Here is an 11309-nt window from a genome sequence, read left to right on the forward strand (position 1 = left end):
GTTGGGGGGCACACTGCCTGGCGGGGCAGGATGGGCATCGTACGTGGGGAGGGGCCGCAGACACAGGACGGACTGTTCAGCTGGGCCCCAGGCATGGGTACTGGGGAGTAACGGGAGTGAGATGGCAAAGGGGGGGGGGGTGTCGCCCCAGCCGCTGTGGCTCATTGGATAGAGCATCAGCCTGCAGACGGAAGGGTCCCAGTTTGACTCAGGTCAAGGGCACGTACCTCGGTTGCAGGCCCCAACCTGACCCTGGTTGGGGCGCATGCAGGAGGCATCCACTCGATGTGTCTCTCTCACATGGATGTTTCTCTCTGTCTCTTCCCCTCTCTCTAAAAATCAACGGGGAACTATCCCAGGGTGAGGATTAACAAAATGGAAAAAAGGGCATGTCGGCTGAGTGCCAGGGGACGGGATGGAAAGCGCGACGCTGTGCTACGCGTGGAGAATGGTGTTTGGGCAGCTGGGGGAGCCCTGAGCGCTGGGGGGAGCCCCGGGCGCTGGAATTAAACCCCTGGGCAGGTAGCGCGAGTGAGACCCCTGAGCCGCTGCCCCCCTGGGCCCAGCCCTCGGCAGCCCACACCCCAGAGTCACTGGGAGTCATGTCAGCATCGCCCTCCCCACAGCGGCAGGGGCCTTGGGTGCAAGTCTTCCTTCCTTGGTCCCTAGAAGCCACTGGACCCACTAGTGACGCTCCACCCGCCTGTAAATCACCCCCAAAGCGATATTTTTTCTTTTCTTTTTTAGTTTTATTTTGAGGTGATATTTTTCCATTGATTTATTTATTTATTATTTTTATTGATGTCAGACAGGAAGGGAGAGGGAGATAGAAACATCAGTGATGAGAGAGAATCATGGATCGGCTGCCTCCCGCACGCCCCACACTGGGGATGGAGCCCGCAACCCGGGCAGGTGCCCAAACCGGGAATCAAACTGTGACCTCCTGGTTCCTAGGGCCACGCTCCGGGCTGCTCTCGGCCTTTTCACCTGCTCCCCACGCAGCCCACGTGGCCCGTGTGGAGGCTCCAGCCACACCTGGGAGCTAGCTCATCAGGAGCCATCACAGACACGTGTCATCCTCCGCGGCCCAGGCTCTTGGTCATGACCGGCTCCCGGTCTGATTTCAGGAGCCGGCAGGAGCCAGCGCCACCCTGCAGGCGGGAAGGCAGGGCGGGGGACAGAACGGAGCCGCCTCGCCCGAACACCCCGTGCCCTCGGCTCCTGTTTCACGGGATTTGAGCGCTCGGGGCTGCTTGTCCGCCCGCGTGTGTAACAGGGCACCTCCTGGTTGTGAGAAAAGGGAAAGCCTGTAATCCACCCGTTGGTATGGAAATGTGTGTTTACCCAGGTGAGGGGACGGGGAGTGATCTCGGGGCCAGCTTCCCGCTCTGCACCCCACCCTCAGCCCAGGGTACCCCCCCTCCCTGGCCACCCAAGAAGGGTGTAGGAATTCCTGCTCGCACACCACGTGGTCCACAAAAATCTCTCTTCACAACAACCAAAGAACAGTATTGTGTTTGCATGAATATGTGTTGTTAGCCCGGCCGGCGTGGCTCAGTGGTTGAGCATCGACCTATGAACCAGGAGGTGATGGTTCGATTCCCAATCAGGACACAGGCCCGGGTTGCGGGCTCCATCCCAGTGGGGGGCGTGCAGGAGGCAGCCGATCCATGATTCTCCCTCATCGTGGATGTTTCTCTTTCTCTCTCCCTCCCTCTCTCTGAAATCAATAAAAATTTAAAAATAAGTCAAATAAGTACATTAAAAACAAACAACAGGCGGGTTTGGACAGAAGGGAGGCCGTCCTTCCCACGGCGAGTGCCTGTCGGAACAGGAGACGTGCCCGAGCGCCGACGGGAAGCGAGAGCAGCCGCAGAAGGGCCCGCCCGCCCGCCCGCCCGTGGTCCGCGGGCATCGGCGGGGCCGCTCCTGGGCCCTGAGTCACTGGATGGGCATGTGCCGCCGGGACCAGCCGGGACCAGCTCCGCCGGCCGCCGCCACATGCCGGGCCTGGCTCCCACGTCCCGGGGCGGGCAGCGGGTGTGGTCTGTGTGGCAGGTTTGCATCGACGCAAAACACATTCCCGGCTCCTTGCGCCTTTCAACACGTGCAGTTTCTGGGGCTGGATGACCCTGACCTGGGGAAGATCCCTGATGACTCACCCGTCAGCCCACTCAGCCCCCAGGGAATGGCCCGTGGGGCACGCCTCCTGCTCAGCCCGGGGGAGCCCACGGGGACGGGGCTGGGCCCCAGGATGGCCCCACCCGGAGGGCTCCTCTGGCCGGCCGCATAGGTGGAGCTCTCAGGGTTACAGAGAGCGAGCGAGACAGCTGACCCAGGAAGAGCCACCTGTGTCATTTCCTCGGGTCACCACAGAGGGTCACACCTGTGTGAGCATCCGAAAGAGCCTGGCCGTGTAGCTCAGTGGTTAGGCATCAACCCAGGAACCAGGAGGTCACCTCGATTCCCGGTCGGGGCACAGGCCTGGGTTGTGGGCTGGATCCCCAGTGTGGGGCGGGCAGGAGGCAGCCGGTCCATGATTCTCTCACATCACAGGTGTTTCTCTCTCTCCCGCTCCCTTCCTCTCTGACATCAATAAAGATACACATGCATTTTAAAAAGAGCTCAGCCAGCGATGGCAGTGAGGCAGCTCCCTCCTGTGATTGGCCCTTTACCCCCTGAGCACGGGGTTCCTTTCTGGAAAGAGGGGCGGAGTGAGGTGTGGCCAGGGACCCCAGGCCTCGGGGCTCCTGGGCCGGCTGCCTCGCACGGCCTCGTTTCCAGAAGCTTCCCTCCGCCCTGCCCCGTGGGGAAGGTGCCAGGCCACCCCGCGGGCTTGGCTGGGGAGCCGCCTGCCTCCTTCCTCCCAAGTGCCCCAGCCCGGGCGCTTCCCGAGGTGACGCGTGACCTGGATCCGCGCGGTGAGGTCACGGCGTTGTCTCAGCCGCCTCCCGCTGCGGCCTGACTCACGGCCGGTTCCCAGGAGCAGCTCAGGCAGCGGCGGACGCCTCCCGGGCCGGGCCGGGGTGACCACACTCACAGCCACCGTCTGCCCAGGTGCCAGGCCCGCCTTGGCCCGCTGCCCCCGCAAGCACAGTGGCAGGGGCGTGGGAAAGTGGGGCGGGGAGGGGGGTAGGGGTGGAGGCCAGAGGACCAGGCTCATTCCCAGCCCTCCCTTTGCTGTTGGCTGTGGACGGAGAACCTCTCTCAGGTGCTGCCTCTGCACTGGAACCCGCCAGCCATGCTGTGAGCTGTGGGGGGGTCCAGTGAGGACGCAGCTGCGAAAGCACCGATCAAGGGACAGCAGTTCTGTCCGGATGAAAACAGGACCACAGCTCGGCCGGTGTGGCTCAGTGGTTGACCTATGAACCGGGAGGTCACGGTTCGATTCCCGGTCAGGGCACAGGCCCGGGTTTCGGGCTCCATCCCCAGTGGGGGGCGTGCAGGAGGCAGCCGATCAGTGATGCTCTCTCATCACGAATGTTTCTCTCCCTCTCTTCCTCTCGGAACGCAATGCAAATCTATTAAAGAAGGAAAAGAAAAGGTGGCTGTCATCCCCCTTCGGTCATTCCCTGTGCACAGCTGTCCCCTCCCCGGGGGACGCTCGTCCCTGGTCCAGCTCCTGCTGGTCCTCCTGTGGGCGCCTCCTGCTGCCCAGCTGAGGGGTCCTCTCCCGCCCGCCCCTCCCTCCAGCCAGGCTCTCCCGTTCTGTGTGTTACTTTCCTCGTCGCACGTGGCCCTCTCCAACATGGTTCCTCCTCCTTCTATTTCTTAAATCTTCACCGGAGGTTAAGTTTTCTTTTCTTTTTTAAAATTGATTTGAGAGAGAGAGAAAGGGAGAGGGAGAGAGAAACATTGATGTGAGAGAGAAACGACGATCCGTTGCCTCCTGTACGTACCCCGACCAGGAATCGAACCCGCGACCTGGGCATATGACCTGAGAACTGAACCTGCGACCTTGGGTGGACGGGATGACGCTCCTGCCCACAGAGCCACAGCGGCCAGGGCCACATGCTCTTTCCTTCATGTTGTGTTTGCCCATCTGTGCCGTGTCAGCTCCCCAAGGCCGGGGGTGGGGGGTGGGGGTGGGCATGCCAGCCTCATTCCCCATGAACCCTGGGCAAAAGGCTGGGCCACCCTCTGCGAGCCCAGGAACTGGGAGAAGTTCCTGCTTGCAAAGTCCCGACACCTCCCGGGTCACCCGCGGCCAGTGCCAACGCCTCGGACCGCAGGCCGTGACCCAGTTCCTGGGTCTGCGGCCGATGCCCTGAGCCTCCGGCCTCCGCCTCCTCCCTGAGGCCGCCCAGCGCCCCCGGGGCCGGGACAGGCTGAGTGCGGCTCTGACCCAGAGTCCGGGGGGAGGGCACCTCCTCCCCTCCCTGGCCCTGCCACCTGGCCGGGCAGGTTTTCAATGTGCCCATCTGTACGCCAGGACAAAGAATGCTTTGTCACCCCACCTACTTCTCACGGGTGTTAGGAAACCACTGTTTGCTCGGAAAACACTTTGAGCAACTTGGGGAAAGGTGCCCGTGGCTCCGGTGACGCTGCTGCACCCGATCCAGGCCGGCCGGCCGTGCCAACTCGTCATCCGGTCACCACCTCGCCCGCCCCGGGGAAGGGAGGTGCCAACCAGCCCACCAGCTGTGCTGTGGCCCCAGATGAGGCCCACGGGGTGTGTGGGTTCCGGGGCTGGCTGACCCACAGATTTCAGCAGAGGACCAGCTCCGCGGGCCCGGGCAGAGGCCACCGGGTGCCAGGAGAGCGAGGTTACCTGGGGATAGTGTGTCTGAGCTCATGCGCAGGCGGGCACACTGGGAACACGGGCTCGCGGTCCTGGCTCCCGGCCCGGAGGGCAGATCTGAACCTGCAGGCGCTCAGGTGCCCCTCACTGGCAGCCCGGGCAGCCGCCACCCTGTTGTCCTGACAACCACACCGGGCACTCTGCCCCCCGGGAGGGGCAAGGCCCAGCACTGACCAGGCACACGGTGGGGGAAGCCCAGACGCCCGCAGAGCCAGGGGACAAGGGTCCAGCTGTCCTTCTGCCGACAGGACGTCCCTTCCCGATGTGGGGTTGTGAGGACGAGAAGCGATAAACCAAAGACCTTATATGCTTACATGCACAGCCATGGGGGCATAGGGTGGTGAGGACCTGGGAGGAAGGTGAGGGGCTGGGAAGGGGGTGGACTGGATATACCTGTAATACTATCAACAAAAAACAGGCCTGGCCGGCGTGGCTCAGTGGTTGAGTGTCGACCTATGAATCAGGTCAGGGTTTGATTCCGATCAAGGGAACATGCCCAGGTGGTGGGCTCGGTCCCTAGTGTGGGGCGTGCAGGAGGCAGCCGATCAATGCTTCTCTCTCATCATTGATGTTTCTCTCTCCCTTCCTCTCTGAAATCAATAAAAATATATTTTAACAAAATAAGAGACTTCCCTTCCGACCGGACACTGGACTCTGAGCTCCCCGCAGGCCCTGCTGCCCTGGCGGGCCGGGCGCGGCGCAGGCCGGGACCCACAGGCCGCGGGCACCGTAGACGGTAACTCCCGGCTGGGCGGGGCTGGCTGTATACGGTGGCGTGTCTGCCTGTTACTCATTCTATTTATTTTCAGACGAAGCAGGGGAATCTTCTGAAGATGAGTCAGAAAAAAAGTCCTCCATTGTTATGGAGGCAGAGGCGGCTCCCGAGGGCGCCTGCACCTTCGCTGTCGGCACCAACGGGGAAATCGAGGGCCCAGCAACACGGTCTACACCGCCGCGGCCTTCCTGGCGCAGTCCCTCCAGCCGGGGCCTGGACCTTGCGCCGGAGCACGCAGCGTGGCACCTGCTGTCCCCTTCTCCGGTCGACAGTGTTTCAGGCCCTGGCTGGTGTGGCTCAGTGGACAGAGCATTGGCCTGTGGACGGAAGGGTCTCGGGTTCGATTCCGGTCAAGGGCACATGCCCAGGTTGCGGGCTAGGTCCCTGGTAGGGGGCGTGCAGGAGGCAGCTGATCAATGACTCTCATCATGGATGTTTTTCTCTCTCTCACTCCCTCTCTGAAAGCAATAAAAATGTTTAAAAAACAAAAACAAACAAAAAAACCCAGTGTTTCAGCTAAAACACTCAAGGGAGGCTTTTCCCTCCTTGTGAAAGGCTGGTCCTCCACCCGCATGCCCACGCGTCCTTAGTCACAGCGCCACGGATGCCCCGAGTCCGACGAGATCCCCTCTCACCCGGCAATCCCCCCTCGGCCCCGTGCCCGGCGGGAGCGGTCGGATAACCACACCGACTCATTTCAGCTGGACGTGGCCTCGCACCCGTGTCCGTGTCCGGCGTCGGCGAGTGTTCGGTGAACGCGCTAGTTTTAGGGGACCCGTTCCTGGGCCACTGTCCCCGGCAGCCCTCTCCTCCCTGGGGTGCGCGAGGCCCTGCCCCCCACTCCCTCGAGGGAGCTGGAGGAAGGCCTGCCCTGCAGAGCCCTTCGCAGGGTCAGAACTCCTCCTCGGATGATCGTGTAAATGCGCTCACTTGTCTTGTCTGCTCCCCACCCCCAGGAAGGCTGCGCTGTTTTGGAAAAAGGGGTTGTGTGTGTGTGAGTGAGTTCATTCCCCAAATCTCCGAGCTCCCACTGATCCCCATTCGAAGGCCACACTCTGTTCCCGGGTCACACAAGCAAATGCTTCTCTCCCCCCCTCTCCTCCTCCCTTCCTCTCTGAAGTCAATAAAAATGTATTTTTAAAAAAATGTTCAAAATGGGACTTGTCGCATCTGCTTGCCTCCGACAGGTGGCCCTTGGGCTGCAGCGTCAGGCCGCCTGGGCGCCCTCTGTGGGCACCTCCCGTGGGCATCCGCCCCACCCCACCGTGGGCAGCAGGCAGGGGGCCGGGGCGCGGTGCTCGCTGGCCAGGGCCGCCTCCGCCCGCCTCTCCTGCAGGCCGCTGGGCGCCCGCCTGTCACAGGACTTGTTCTTAGAGTTACATTTTAACTGACAGAGTTTAACAACAACCGGGATCTAAAATTGGCAGCAGAAAAAGGAACTGAGGAAGTAAGTCATGGAAAAAACCACAAGGGAAGCCACGCCGCACCAGGCACAGGCTCTGCTGTGTTTTTCCTTCCTGTGTGTGTTAGTGTGTATGTGTGTGCATGTGAGTGTGCATGTATGTGTTGGTGTGTTAGTGCATGTGTGGGTGAACGTGTGTGTGATATTGTATATGAGTGTGCATGTGTTGATGTGTTACTGTGTGTGCATGTGTTAGTGTATATGAGTGTGCATGTGTGTGTTGGTGTGTTATTGTGTGTGAGTGTATATGAGTGTGCATGTGTGTGTCTTTGTGAGTGTGCATGTGTTGGTGTGTTTTTGCGTGTGAGTGTATATGAGTGTGCATGTGTGTGTTTGTGTGCACGCATGTGTGAGTGCATGTGTTGGTGTGTTATTGTGTGTGAGCGTATGAGTGTGCATGTGTGTGTGTTGGTGTGTGTGTGTGTGCATGTGTGAGTGTGTGTGATCTGAGGGTAGAAAACATTTCCCAGACACACTGTCCTGGCGTCCCCAGCACGAGCTGTGCTGTTACCAGGCGGAGCTGCGGAAGGGCAGGCGGCGAGGGCTCCGCCATGTGGCTGCCCAAGGGGCTCGTCCTCCGTGTCCGCAGGACACAGGTTTCCTCCCACACCCTCACCTTGGGCACCGCGCACCCGAGAGAGGACCCCGCAGCTCGGAGGGACCTGGGCCATCGCTGCCTCCTGGCCTCGAAGCCGCTCCTCACACTGGGGACCCGCAGGGCATTCAAGTGACACATGCTTTGTCGTGTTTAGTCACTCGAAATCCTCACACAGACACAAAACAAAAACGTGTTTCGAGACTCATTTCACAAATACCTGGGAGCTGGAGGGGCCTGGGATCCGAGCAACATCAGGGCAGTTTCTGCACTTCCAGTGCCCGCGGAGCCTGCGGGTCAGCCTGGTCCCAGTCTGTCCACCCCTGGCGCTGGGCCCAGGACACCTTGGCGTTGACCCCCACCCCCACCCCAGGGATCCTGGCAGCAGCTCACCAGCACCCTTGGCCACGCTCTCAGGGCTGGGTGGGGCCTCTGCTGACCTCCCGCCCCCACGGGGCCTAATGAAGCCGGTAGTCACCTGCTCCCCGGTCTCCTGGGGTAGCCGCCCGGCTCGGGGTGGCCAGGATGCTCCTGGGTGGAGGCAGCACCTGCCTGGCTGCGCCCGGGTCAGCGGAGGGTGGCCGCCCACCTGCACTCCCGCAGGTTGAGCCCCGGCCCCTGCCCAGGGTCAGGTGGCCCCAGGCGGGCGGAGAGCACATCTAGCGCCATCAAGGGGACCCGGAGGCCTCAGAGCCTGTGCTGCAGGGGCCACTCTAAGTTTGGCAACTGCAGCCTCATAGTTCACATGGTTTTATAAGCCTCCAAGCCTGGCCGGTGTGGCTCAGAGGTTGAGCATTGACCTGTGAACCAGGAGGTCACAGTTTGATGCTTGGCCAGGGCACATACCCAGGGTTGTGGGCTTGATCCCCTGTGTGGATCAAGGAGGCAGCCGATCCATGATTCTCTCATCATGGATGCTTCTCTCTCTCTCCCTTCCTCTCTGAAATAAAAAAGAAAAAAAAAGCTGGAGGGGATCTAAGAGGAAGCAGAGGGGCTTGTTTTCCGGAGGGTGCTCCCAGCGCCCTCCCCTGCTCATATCCAACCTGTTAGCCACTGAGCCATGGCGGCCGATCCCCGGCTCTCCATGCCCTCTCCTGCAGGGGAGCTGGGAGCCCAGAGCTCCCCCACACAGAGAATGATCCAGATCCGAGGAACGGGATACCGGGGTGGGAGCAGAGAGCGGGCAGAGGGCTCTCCAGTCTCTGCCCTCCGCAGGGCGGGCCTGGGAGCAGAGCAGCAGGAAGCGGCTACAAGAAATGGCTCTGCTCTGTCCGTGTGGAGGGAGGTGGTGGAAATGACAGTTTGCAGAGGATCTGAAGGGGGAGCTGCTTCTCTCTCCAGCTCTAACAGCGCCACCCAGTGGCTCTGCAGGGTGGGTGCAGGGCAGAGGGCACCTGCTCACTGCCAGCACCAGCCTGTCGCCCCTCAGCCAGGTAGCTGAACACGTCCCTAGAGCCGTCTGCAGGAGGCAGGGCAATAGCCCCCGTGGGCACGCACAACAAACCCCAGTGGGCACCCCAGCTCAGCCCCCTCCGCCAGGCGCTGCCTTCTATTTATTTATTAATCCTCACCCTGGGATATTTTTCCATTGATTTTTAGAGAGCACAGAAGGGTGGGTGTGAGACAGAGAGAGAAACATTGATGAAAGAGACACACATCAATGGGGAGGAGCCTGCAACCCAGGTACCTGCCCTTGACCAGAATTGAACCGGAGACCCTTCAGTCCACAGGCCAATGTTCTATCCACTGAGTCAAACCAGCTAGGGCTTTTAAAAGAATAAATATGTATTTCTGATTGATTTGAGAAAGAGAAACATCAATGAGCCCTAACCGGTTTGGCTCAGTGGATAGAGCGGCGGCCTGCGGACTGAAGGGTCCCAGGTTTGATTCCGGTCAAGGGCATGTACCTTGGTTGCGGGCACATCCCCAGTAGGAGGTGTGCAGGAGGCAGCTGATTGATGTTTCTCTCTCATTGATGTTTCTAACTCTCTATCCCTCTCCCTTCCTCTCTGTAGAAAATCAATAAATTATATATAAAAAAACAAACATCAATGAGAATCATTGATGGGCTGCCTCCTGCACACCCCCTATTGGGGATGGAGCCCACAACCTGGGTATGTGCCCTGACTGGGACTCAAACCATGACCTCCTGGTTCATAGGTTGGTGCTCAACCACTGAGCCACGCTGGCCGAGCTGTGCAGATGCCTTCTGACCAGCAGCCAGCAGCTTGGGCCAACTGCACTCGGAGCCTGGGGCACCGCAAACTCTCCATCGAAGAGTGGCCCACCCCTGCAGCAATGCCCTCCCTAAATGTGTGCTGCATGAGCAAGAGTGAGGAAGCACAGGAAATGCGGGTGTCTACGTGGATGTGCTGAGGGACAAGGAAGGTGATGCCCCGTGAAGTGGGGAGGCCAGGACGGCGCAGTGCCTCGATTGGTCACCAGGTGGCGCCCGAGCACGCCAAGCAGATGCTTCCCAGAAAGGCCCGGGGTGTGTTTGGGGCCCAGGGGTTTCAAGGAAGATTGTAGCAAAGGACTCAAAGTCTGCAATCTTGCACAGATGAGCCGGCCTGTATTACCCAGGGTTCTCCCGGGAAACAGAGCCAACAGGACATGTATAGAAACAGAATTACTGTGAAGAATTGGCTCGTGCATTGCCAAGGCTGCAAGCCCAGAATCTACCTACGGTGTGGACCGGCAGGCTGGAGACCCAGGAGCGCTGATGGTGCAGGTGAGGTCCAGCCCTAGCTGGTTCGGGTCAGTGGAGAGAGCATCGGCCTGCACACTGAAGGGTCACAGCTTCCATTCCGGTCAAGGGCAGACTCATCCCTGGCCCCAGATGAAACCAACGTGTCTCTCATATTCATGCCCGCACCTCCCCAACCCTCCGCCACCTCTAAAAATCAGTATGAAAAAAAAAGATGAAGCCCAAAGGCCATCTGCTGGAAATCCCCTTTCTTTAGGAGCCGGGTCTTTTGGTTCTAGGCAGGCCTTCAGCTGATTGGATGAGACCCACCCGCATTAGGGAGGGCAACTTGCTTTACTCAAAGTCCACCAATTAATTTCAATGCTAATCTCATCCCCAAACACCCTCCACTGACACTAAAACTCATCACTGCACACACCGAGCCGTCGGTCCAGGGTGGCCATGATCTTGCTTGGAGAGACTCTCTCCCTCTCTCCTCTTCCATGGAAACCAAAGGTCACATTGGTCAGTGTGTCCCCCACATGCATCCCCAAGAGGGCAATGCAGGGAACGCGACCCTTGAAAGTGGTTACAAGTTAACTTCCTGGAGTCACTATCCTAACTTGTGGGGCTTAAATACACTGTTTCTTTCCCTCTCTCTAAAAGTCAATGGAAAAATATCCATCGACTGGTGAGAATTTTTTCATTTAAAAAAGTAATTTAATTGGAGAGGAGTGAGTGGGAAGACTCTCAGCCAAACACAGCAGAGAAAGTCAGGGGCAGGAGAGCTAGCAGCAGCCTCACTAACTGGAGTCATGTTTACATTCCGGTGTCAAGGGAAATGTTGGCTTTTTTAGAGGAAGTCTCCCCTCCCCGCCGTGGGGCGGACGGGCTCAGCGGTCCCGTACAGGAGCCCGTGCTGGGGGAGGCACGCACTGGCGGTAGCTGCTAACTCGCCTTCTTTCATAATTACTCATTATTCTTCGTGCT

This window comes from Myotis nattereri (assembly GCF_964212035.1).
Source record: "Myotis nattereri genome assembly, chromosome: 20".
Lineage (NCBI taxonomy): Eukaryota > Metazoa > Chordata > Mammalia > Chiroptera > Vespertilionidae > Myotis > Myotis nattereri.